Genomic DNA, 12561 nt, shown 5'->3' with positions numbered 1-12561 from the left:
TACTAGAAGAATATTTCTAAAACTTCACTCATATGACCAATAAAGATCATTCAATGGGTGCTAAGACCCCACTGGGATGTCTTGTTTCATTTTCATATTGATTGTATATTTATTTCAGTGAGAATTGTTGTTTTTTTTCTTCAGACTGTTATCAAATCCAAGGATTGAGAAAACTATTTCAGTGAGAATTTTAATTTGAGTTCGATTTTTAATTTTTTCAGAGATATCAAATCCAGGTTTTTTTTAAGGAATAAGAAAACTATTTTGATGAGGCATCTCAAGCAATATGAATCTCGTCTCTATAATACAACTTAGACTAATAGATTACAAATGATGGTAAGAATGATCTAATCACAACGTCGCTCAGGAAAACACCGCTATATATCATAACAAGGGATATAGTTGTAAGAGCTTGAAGTAACACACCAATATAATTAACAATGTTGGTAGAGTGAGGATCTATATATAGAAAGAGTGACCTTAGCTTTGACCCCAGGTAGTTGAAACGCGTGAGTATACAACAGATGATGATTGCATGTAGTTTTAAGGACAACTGGATCATTACTGAAATCAGTAGTGTAAGGACTGAAATCAGTAGTGTAAGGACTGAAATCAGTAGTGTAAGGACTGAAATCAGTAGTGTAAGGACCGAAATCAGTAGTGTAAGGACTGAAATCAGTAGTGTAAGGACCGGAATCAGTAGTGTAAGGACTGAAATCAGTAGTGTAAGGACTGAAATCAGTAGTGTGAGGACTGTAATCAGTGGTGTAAGGACTGAAATCAGTGGTGTAAGGACTGAAATCAGTAGTGTAAGGACTGAAATCAGTAGTGTAACGACTGAAATCAGTGGTGTAAGGACTGGAATCAGTAGTGTAAGGACTGGAATCAGTAGTGTAAGGACTAAAATCAGTAGTGTAAGGACTAAAATCAGTAGTGTAAGGACTGAAATCAGTAGTGTAAGGACCGAAATCAGTAGTGTAAGGACCGAAATCAGTAGTGTAAGGACTGAAATCAGTAGTGTAAGGACTTAAATCAGTGGTGTAAGGACTGAAATCAGTAGTGTAATGACCGAAATCAGTAGTGTAAGGACTGAAATCAGTAGTGTAAGGACTGAAATCAGTGGTGTAAGGACTGGAATCAGTAGTGTAAGGACTAAAATCAGTAGTGTAAGGACTGAAATCAGTAGTGTAAGGACTGAAATCAGTAGTGTAAGGACTGGAATCAGTAGTGTAAGGACTAAAATCAGTAGTGTAAGGACTGAAATCAGTAGTGTAAGGACTGAAATCAGTAGTGTAATGACCGAAATCAGTAGTGTAAGGACTAAAATCAGTAGTGTAAGGACTGAAATCAGTGGTGTAAGGACTGGAATCAGTAGTGTAAGGACTAAAATCAGTAGTGTAAGGACTGAAATCAGTAGTGTAAGGACTGAAATCAGTAGTGTAAGGACTGAAATCAGTAGTGTAAGGACTAAAATCAGTAGTGTAAGGACTGAAATCAGTAGTGTAAGGACTGAAATCAGTAGTGTAAGGACCGAAATCAGTAGTGTAAGGATTAAAATCAGTGGTGTAAGGACTGGAATCAGTAGTGTAAGGACTGGAATCAGTAGTGTAAGGACTGCAGTAGTGTAAGGACTGGAATCAGTAGTGTAAGGACTAAAATCAGTAGTGTAAGGACTGAAATCAGTAGTGTAAGGACTGGAATCAGTAGTGTAAGGACTGAAATCAGTAGTGTAAGGACTAAAATCAGTAGTGTAAGGACTGAAATCAGTAGTGTAAGGACTGGAATCAGTAGTGTAAGGACTGCAGTAGTGTAAGGACTGGAATCAGTAGTGTAAGGACTAAAATCAGTAGTGTAAGGACTGAAATCAGTAGTGTAAGGACTGGAATCAGTAGTGTAAGGACTAAAATCAGTAGTGTAAGGACTGGAATCAGTAGTGTAAGGACCGAAATCAGTAGTGTAAGGACTGCAATCAGTAGTGTAAGGACTGAAATCAGAAGTTTAAGGACTGAAATCAGTAGTGTAAGGACTGAAATCAGTAGTGTAAGGACTGAAATCAGTAGTGTAAGGACCGAAATCAGTAGTGTAAGGACTGAAATCAGTAGTGTAAGGACTGAAATCAGTAGTGTAAGGACTGAAATCAGCAGTGTAAGGACTAAAATCAGTGGTGTAAGGACTGAAATCAGTAGTGTAAGGACCGAAATCAGTAGTGTAAGGACCGAAATCAGTAGTGTAAGGACTGGAATCAGTAGTGTAAGGACTAAAATCAGTAGTGTAAGGACTGAAATCAGTGGTGTAAGGACTGAAATCAGTAGTGTAAGGACCGAAATCAGTAGTGTAAGGACTGGAATCAGTAGTGTAAGGACTACAAGAGGCCCATGGGCCTAAACGGTCATCTGACTTCCTAATTACATACTACTGGTGTATCAAACTCATTATAAGTAATTGGCGGACATGGTGCCATCTTGAGTTGAAAGATAACAACAATGACCAGGATCATCAAAGCACGATTATTTCAGGCAAGTTTCAGAGTCCACTGCTGATGGCTGGACGACAGGCAATCAACGCTGCACCACTGCATAAGCTTATATATTCTTTTGGCAGGTTAGGTAACAAAACGTTTGCTTCTAATATAAAATATAACAAAAGATGAGTATATAGAGAAAATTGTTTATTGTCAAATTAAATTCATCATAGAAGGTACTCTTATGATATTTGTTCAGAATTGTTCTATACAGGTATAGTTTCATACATATTTGAAATAGAAAACAGATGATAGCCAGATAGATCTTTTATTAGGCAAGTACCAGACACCATCTATATTGAAAACAAAATTTATAAATCATTTATAGAAGACAAGCAAGATTTTCAAAGTTGAAAACATGCATTATGAAAATCAAATTGTTCAAGAACAAAAACATTTTATTATGCATACACATGAATGTTAAGTTAAGGTAATGATAACCCTGTGGGAAAATAGTATCAAAATTATCATAGAAACAAAATATTCAGGGCTGTGTAGTAGCTGTTGCATAAAATTTAACAATTAGCATAGATAATCCTTACCAGCGAAAATCGAAAGTTCTAATAAGGAATATCATAGGGGCTGGTATATGTACTAATAGCCTGATAAAATTCACTTTAGGTTGACAGACAAATCCCTTGTTGTTACAGAGAATTAAAAGTGATGTGTTTTACAAACCAGAAAGTTGCCTATGTATGTACAGTATATATATTAAGTTATTTTCTTTGAAACAAAACACAGACTGATTTATAAAAATATGACTAATACAGTATTGCAAGAAATAATGTGCTTCATGTAAATTTTGTAAAGCTATAGACCACTGATTGGCTTTTTCACACTTCATGTCTTGAATATCTAGATATATATGACTTATAAAATAATTATTGAAGTGGTATCTGACTGAAATGCTGAACAAGAAAAGGAATAGTAACATATTTTGCAATGGTCTTACACTTCTTAAGCAACGAGGTAATTAACAAATTACTGAAATATTTCAGGTATTTTCTCATTTTAAGTTAGCAAAGGAAGATTCATATACATTGATAGAAGAGTTTCATTGTAAACATCAAGTAATAAACAACAACTTCTTATTTGTTTAAGAATAAAATTATCAGGAAAACTTGTCATTACTATAATTTATCATTAACAGTGAAACAATTGTCGAGTGTAAGAGGAACACTCATTACTGTACTCAATAGTATATTAATTTGGAAGAAATACATTTGTGCAAAACCATGTTTTTTTTATCAAAATATACAAAATAAAGAAATGGTAAAGATACAAATACATTTGTACATACAAATGTAGCAAATCCCTTATTTTTATTATTAGTTTTAATTATAGCAAAATGTAAGCACACTGAACTTTAAGAGCCATAAAACAGGTGGTGTTTTTTCTCAATAAGTAATAAATGTAGTTGAAACAAGCATTACTGAATGGAGATAAATGATTCGCAATGACCACATTTACCTACATATACATATACATATATAGCTTGTACTAACTTGTTTAATATTAATCCATATCATGTCAACTTCTCAAGTTCAATAGTTCATTCAATTCATCAGTAGAGGGTGAGTTTACGAGCGTTTATAGCTGCGGCAGTGACATACCCTCTACACTATACTTACCTCATATTAGTTATGAAATGAAGCTGACAGTGATACGGTAGCTTGTTTAAGCATTGTAGTTTAAAGTTAGTACTTCAATATGCAGGTATTATTTTCCTGCTGCTGCTTTTTAATCTTAGCAGCTTTATTATCTGTGACACAGAGATAAGTTTGTAAAATAGCTCTGATATACATATACATGTTGTACATTGCGATATTAATTCATTAATATTAGACCTTTTAGGACTCTTTATATCTTGTGTGCATTGAAAAACTAAACGGTGAAAGATGCTATTATAATGTATAATATTAGAATTCAACAATGAAAAATAAAACAATGTATTATACTGTTTGATTGAATGCTTAGTTATTAAGATCCTCATTGTACAAATAATATGCCTACATTTTGAATATGAAAGGTTGAATTGAAAAAAATCACATATATATATAGTGAATAGTTTTGACATGCAAAACATTAATAGTACACGGTACTAAAAAATGCTATACAAGTGTTAGAATTAAAGCACATTTGATTACACGAGTTTTAATACAAAACATACATATTATTTTAATCAAATTAATTAATAATTTTTTTTTTCATTAATATGACACCACATAAGTTGAACAGTGCAGTTTGCAGATTCTCTGTCAGTAACACCTGAAATCCAGTCCAAAATTTTGCAAAATGTTAATGGTTGTTTCTTCATTTCCACGAAGTTGCATGTGTCCATCAAGCGTTCCAAATAAATTCAGGGTGGAAGGAAATTTTACTATAATGTCCTTTAACTAAATACAGGCTGTAACAGTATATTACGTTACATGTAATGTTCTTTTAACAGTGCACATCTGTATGAAATATATGTATATTTGTACAGGGAAATTCCAACACATACAGTTTCCCTCATTGTCTACTATTCATCCAGTAATATCATGTCTGTAGTAATATTAGCATATACCTATGCATACATATTGTAGTTATTCTGATAAAATAAATAAAATGAGAGAAATGTTAAATTTGATCTAAAATGTGTATACCTGTCTAATGACATCATTGCTTGATACATAGGTAGTTAAGTAAAAAAACAATGTAAACATTCAAATCTTGAAATTCCTCTCATCAAGATGCACAATATTTTAGTTTAATTTTTTTTTTTTAGTTTTAAATTCACATGGCTTAAGTGTAAATGAAGTTGACTATATTGAAATACTATATATTTCCAATGTACTAGGAAACCACAAAGTAATCACATGTACATGTAAAAACAAGAGGCCCCACAGGTCTGAATCACTCACCAGATGCAATATCATTATGCTGGATTTTTCACTTTTCAGTTATTGTGAAGAAGTTTAAAGGGAAAAGTTGACGCCGGACAGATGCTACACAGTCGACGACATGAGTTCATGTTTGAACTAAATAATACCACATGCATACAAGTCCTGTGTAGTGAGAAATTACACAGGAGTCGCATGTATGTGGTATGGAAATGGTGGAAACCCAGATACAGCTAAACCACCAAGGTGATGTATTGTCATGCAGTCTCAAGTATAATGAGACGCATGCGAATACTGTCACCAATTGTTCACGGCGGGTTTTAAGTATTCACAGCGCAGTATACCATATCATGGTCAGACCAATAGGCATCTAAAACACCAGTTTTTCTCTCAGTGAAATTTGTGAATATTAAATCTAATTGTGATTTCATTTTGGTTGTTGGCTGATTGATAGTTTGTGTACAGTGAAATGTTGATTCCATATACCTGAGAAAAGTATCTTGTCCAGTTTTCTTCAAATCTACATTAAAATCTCCCATTATAACAATCTTTTCATTTACATCTACAAGTGGTTGTAAATGTTCCTTCATTATAGCACAAAAGTGTGATAGGGAACAGCCTGGTTTCTTATATACAACTGCACATTGCACGAGTATTTGGCACAGATTGAATGAAATGTAAGAAAATTCTACGTCTGTTGTGGAAAACATTTCATATGAGATAACATCTAAATGAGATTTCACATACATTACAAGTCCATGGTGTGGTCTGGATTGTGAGTGCAGCACATCATTTCTAAATATTCTGAATCCTTCTAATTCAAATGTGTCATTTCTATCATTGATATGAAGTCGAGACTCTGCTATGCCCACTACATCAGCTGCAAAAACATTTGGATCTGATCTAATGTCTAAGATGTGTTTGTTCAAAGATCTGGCATTGTTGAAAAGAAACTGGACTTGCATGTGTATATTATATAGTGGATTGAAACAAAGCTGTAATCCATTTTCTGATAACCTTTGCATCTCTGCATCAACATCTTTGTCTTTTGAAAGACTTTTTTCATTGAAGTCAATTATGTGAAGGTTTTGCAGTGATCTAACTCTAGAGAGTGCGACATAGTGGATATGTGGTATTTTGCGTGTCCTAGTTTGTGACAAACTGACTACAACTTGATCCAGTGTTGCACCTTGTGCTTTGTGAACAGTTTTTGCAGCAGATGGTGTAAGAGGAAACTGTATCCTTTCAAATGTTTTTCTGTTGTACATAAATGTACGCTTTGTTTCAAAGATAGGTGTCCAGGATTTATCTATGTTTCTATTTAACAAATGTTGATACTGAGATCTTCTCATTGCTCCTATTTTTCCATTGCCAAATAATACCCATACAATGGCTGGTCTAATAGTGGATTGTTTGTATTCAATATATTTCACTACACATGTACTACCATTTGTCAAACCATCAGCAACATCAATGTTTACAGAAATATCATAAATCATATCTACTGCAATAGTCAAACTGGTCTTCAGTTGTCCAGTATTAGCTTGTTTGTCTGGAAGCTTATCAATAAGGGACTTTTTGACATCGAGTGAGAGTTTTGTTTGGGAGAGAACATCTGTGTCAGCTTGGACATTTACTTTGGTTGTGGTAAGGTTTTCCATAAAGTTGTTGTTGAAATCATCCACAAATTTATTTTCAATGAAAAGATGTGGTGCTTTGACTGGATGTTGAATAGAGCCTACTTTAACATGGCGGGTCAAAATAGTTTGTTTGTCCTCATTTGACAACTCATTGTGTCGGAGTCTGTTTAGGAGTTTGGAAAACTCAATATCATCCTTTTGTCTCATGATTTCAGTAAGCTCAAACATGGTAAAATGATCTTTCCATAGGTTTTTGGCAAGACCTTGGCCTGGACATGAAAGATCTTTGAAAATCCAAGAATCTCCAACTGGGGAAAGCTGATATAAATCACCAACTGCAATTATGCTGACACCACCAAAGTCTTGTTTTGTACCAGTCAGCTGCTGAAGCCTTTCATGGATAAATGCTAGGAGTTTATTTCCAACCATTGATATCTCATCTATGATGACTACAGACAAATTTCTATACTTTGTCCTATATGTGTTTAGCTCATCAGCATACATGTTTTGCTGTGACTGGTACATCTTTTTGTGAAAAGCTGATGCTATTGTCATTCCATTAATGTTATAAGCTGCCTTTCCAGTATAGGCACAAAGTAAAATTCTGATGTCGTCAGGATTTTCTCCTTCTTCTGAACAAAGAGTTCTATGCAAAGTCTGATAAAGTGTATCAATGACAACTGATTTGCCTGTTCCTGCACCTCCAGTTAAAAATGCATACAGAGGTTCATCCTTATGTTGGATCCAGTGACTTACATGGTTGTGGAATTCTCTCTGTTTATTGTTTAAAGACTGTAGAATTGTGTGATATTGTTCATCAGGGATCCTAACTGGACTTGTTTGTACATCAGAAGTTTTTGTTGGCAATCCAATATCTGGACCAATATCATAATTTTTATGTGGTTGTGTGTCTGGATCAAAGTGTACATACTGTTCTGAAGGTTGTGGACCAATGTCAGCATCGTCTGCTTCAGTATGTTCAGTATTTGGGGCTACTTCATCAAAATCATCAAGTTCACATTCAGCCTGAAGCCTGGCTTGTTCTAGTTCCTCAACAAAATGCTCATACTTCTTCTGTACAGCTTTAATAATGTTGGATTTGCTTCTATAATGTTGCTCAAATGTTGTATATCCATTAATAATGTCAGTACTTTCATTTCGCCATGGAAGGAATAGAAGAATTCTTTCTCTATAGTACTGTTCAGAGTTTGTCTTTCTGCTGTAACCTACATATCGTATAACTCGTTTGTTCTTTCGTCTCCGAATCTTTATCCCATTCTTTAAATGTACCAAAACATCCTGATTTGAAAAGTTTTCACCTTCAGATACATCATCTTCGTTTTGTTCTTCTGATTTTTCTGATTTTTGAGCTTCTTTTGGAAATGTTACTTCCAGTTCAGATACTACATCTGCTAAACACCAGTTCTGAAGTTGCTTTGGTCTTTTAGCATACCTGGTGATCATATTATCAGCTTTGATATCAGTAGAATTCTCAGGTAGACTTTCCAGATCTTCTTTACTTTTTAAGAGAAATACCCTGTCATCTGGTGGGGAGGTATTTATAAAAACTACATCTCTAGTAGCTTGTGTCAATGGCATTTGGAGTATTAAGTAACTGGCTTCTTGAGCACTGACTTCTACAAAGTTCAAGAATTTGTTGCCAATATGTCTAACCTGACGTCTAAGGTCCATATTTCCTTCAATTGCTTCTTGTGAGGCTTTTTCAAGCAAAGCACTGATACCTCTCTGAGACTTACTGATGTAAGATACTATGTATGTCGCACATGCGTATGGATCTAAAACAAACTGAATGTCTAGGTTTGCATGCCATGCTTTGAGTACTGCTGGGTTGTAGTAGTTCACTCTGATTTCAGCAGGGTTTCTCCTGAGAAATATTTTTGGACCTTTCAATGATGCTCTGATACATTTAATGTATTCTGTTTCTTCCATTTGGACAACTGTTTGTAAAAATGCCTGAAAACTTAACTCGCAGCCATCTTTGTATTCATTCATTTTTTTTTGTAGTTCTGTGTATTTTTTTTTGTATTCTGCGACATCAGTTTCCAGTGGTTCTAAAAGCATAGTTCTTGGTAAAGGAGGGAGTGGAAACCCAAATCTACACACTGGTTTGCCACCTTTTTTGCAGGTTTTAGAATGTTTGTGTACCTGTAGTTGAACTAGTTCTGCAAGTTCAGGATTGTCTGTTTGTAAAGAACATGTGATATACTTGTCAACATAAGCTATGAGATCTTGTTCATCATTGTCCGGATATTTTGGAGCATTGTCAGTCCATAGAAGCATATGTATGTGTGGTGAACCTCTGTTCTGGAATTCTACTCTACGAAATGTGTCTGTCACATTACCAATGGGGTTGTGGTAACTTTTGAGAAAAGCATTAACAAAAAGTTGAACTCTGTTATCAAAAAATCGTGCACAAGTCACAGGATCTTTTTGAACTAGATTAGTTTTAAAACCCCAGTCAGCTGTTTTAAGATCATTATTCGACAGAGTTTTCCCATCTAACTGAGCTAAGGTTCTGAGAAGATCTGGCCATCTTGTATCTGCTGACGACAAAGACATAAACCATGTTGGCAGGCCAAGCTGTCTAATCATTGCAAAGACATCCTTCTTTTTAGATGAAAGGTATGCTGGAGAATTACGTAATGTTCTGAATATATAGTAACCTTCATTTAACCTTACAATTGAACTAGTGGTTGAAGAATCTTTAGCTTGACCTGCAGTCAATTTCTTTCCCTCCGATTTACATCTCCGAAGTGCAAGATTGACTTTGTCTCCAACTTGTTTTGCTTGTATTTTTTTCAGTTTGAAAAATATGTTTGGAACAGAATGAGCAGCCCTCCGATCAACACTTCTCAATTCCCATTTTGCAATATCACTGTAATGAACAGGAATCTGACGTTCAACGTTTTCCTTTCTTTTTTGACCACAAAATATTGTGGGGAAGCAAAGATACTCTGCATCTTTATCTTCATACAAACCGAGAGGTCTTTGATTTTCACCAGGTGCAAATACATAAACTTTGTTGGTATCAGTGTCAGCTTCATCAACCAGTGTATCAGCATTGCCTTGAATGCATTCATCAGGTGTAGCTTCGCAAAAGTTGTCACAATTGGTTTCAATTTCTCTATCATCTTTTAATTGTGTTTTACCTGTGTATTCAGAAATCATCTCACTTTGGTCACTCTGAACATCTTCTTTCCAAGAAGTATTGATACTGATTCCTGCATTCTTATACATTTCACTGTTTTGCATTAGCCATTCTAGAGCATTCATAACAGCATTTGGTCGTACATTTTCTGTGAAACAAGCAGATTTATGTGATAGACGTTTTTTCAGTTTTACAGCAATAGTTACATGCTCATCAATCTGTCTCGGTAATGCATTAACTGTTGGTTGAATATCAACAGGCACATTAACCACATTTCCTTTAGCTGATAGCTGGCCTCCTCTTGGCAACTCTCTAATTTGCATAAATGGTATTCTCTGAGATATCAGTCTTTCTTCAAGAGGGTGTAACTTCAAGACATCTGGTTTTATAGGCCATTTCATTCCATTTTTATGAGAGAGTCTTGGGATTTTTTCTTCCTTGAGTGTTGCTAAACAAGTTCTGCACAGCCATTCCTCATTATCTTGTGATTTGTAACCTGTACAGTAAGCCTTGCTTTGGTCACTGATGTTTGTGTTAGAAAGCTTTACAACACTCTTTGGAAACCATGTTTGGTGACAACAAGTGCATACAAAGACTGGGCCTTCCGCTGCTTTTTCATGAAATTTTTCAATACATTTTTCAATAGAATCTCCAAAGTGTCTTTTCATTGACAGATCTCCTTCATGCTCACAAAAATCAATTTTTCTTCGTTTTACACCTTTTGCAAGTCTCTCCGTTTCTCTTTCATTGACTCGACACCTTTTCCGGCTTTCTTGTTTGAATATTCTTTCACTGTCTAACTGTAGTGGTTGTTTTCGTTTAATTCGCTTAGCTTCAATCTCGTGTTCAGAATATTCCTTCTTTTCTCTTGCTTTGGCCATGCTTGTTAAAGTGCTTTGCTTAGTTTTCATTTTCATGTCTGGTTTTTGTCGGGCAGCTTTCTGAGCTTTATACTCTTGCTCACAAAATTCTTTGTTTTCTCTGGCTTTAGTCATGCTTTTTGAAGTGCTTTGCTTAGTTTTCATTTTCATGTCTGGTTGTTGTCGAGCAGTTTTCTTAGCTTTATACTCTTGCTCGCAAAATTCCTTGTTTTCTCTGGCCTTAGTCATGCTTTTGGAAGTGCTTTGCTTAGTTTTCATTTTCATGTCTGGTTGTTGTCGAGCAGCTTTCTGAGCTTTATACTCTTGCTCGCAAAATTCTTTGTTTTCTCTGGCTTTAGTCATGCTTTTAGAAGTGCTTTGCTTAGTTTTCATTTTCATGTCTGGTTTTTGTCGGGCAGTTTTCTGAGCTGTATACTCTTGCTCGTAAAATTCTATGTTTTCTCTGACTTTTCTTTTGCTTTTTAAAGTGCTTTGTTTAGTTTTCATTTTCATGTCTGGTTGTTGTCGGGCAGCTTTCTGAGCTTTATACTCCTGCTCACAAAATTCATTGTTTTCTCTGGCCTTAGTCATGCTTTTTAGAGTGTACATTTTATCAATGATTCTGAATTTTTGATCTTTTCGACGGTTTTTTATATAGTTTCTCATGTACTGCTTTCTGTTTGATTTATAATTAGGGTCCAATGATTTTGTGTTATGTTCAGATTTTTTATTACTCATACTTGTTTGGTACTGGAAGTATTTGTCTAACATTGTCTGCGTTTGCTTTACTGGTCTTTTAACTACATGTTCATCTTCATGTATCATTGACGTAACGTTACTTTCCTTTTCTTCGTTTGCCAGGTTAATACCTTCTTGCAAGTTAAGTACAGCATTCTGGGAAACCTTGTTCATTTCAGTTTGAGGATGTACAATGCAAACAGCGGTTACTTCGAACATGTCCTGTGGTGTATAGTTCATTGACGCTGCCAAGTTTATGCAGTGATCATGCACCTCTTGAATACTATGGAAATATTTAAGAATACTGCTCCCATCTGGCACTTGTAAACCTGCTATATTTCTAGAATGTGAATCAAATACAAAATATCCTCCAGTTTGCTTTACAACAACAAATGTGTTACCTTTAAAGGTAATGAATGCTCCATGAATATCTTGTTGATCTAAAGCCAGTTGCAATGCTTCAATCAATGTAACAAACTGATATTGATCTAAATCTTGGACATTTCCAAAGGTACCTGTTAGTGATTCTTGAAACTCTATTTTAAACATTTGCTCATTGTATTCTATAAGTCGCGGGATGTCTGGTATGGACAGATAATCGTAATTCATTGTAGAACTTTGTCTAAGATACCCATACAATTCATCTCCTTTCTCAAGTGTATAGTCCAAATCAACAGCTGTCCATAGACTTACGTTTTTCTCACTATTATGTAGAAGAGCAGATAAACTGTTGAGTACACACTGTTTTCCT

At 35.0% G+C, this 12561-nt stretch overlaps 1 protein-coding gene across 1 annotated transcript in view; it reads right to left on the bottom strand.

Annotated features, from left to right (window-relative positions):
- Positions 1–12561, bottom strand: part of LOC117344459 — a 49768-nt gene that overhangs the window by 15050 nt on the left and 22157 nt on the right. The gene's annotated exons all lie outside the window — the stretch shown is intronic.

The sequence above is a fragment of the Pecten maximus genome, chromosome 16 (genome assembly GCF_902652985.1).
Source record: "Pecten maximus chromosome 16, xPecMax1.1, whole genome shotgun sequence".
NCBI lineage: Eukaryota > Metazoa > Mollusca > Bivalvia > Pectinida > Pectinidae > Pecten > Pecten maximus.
Note: the sequence above shows the minus strand (reverse complement) of the source record. Positions and strands in the feature narration are given on the sequence as shown.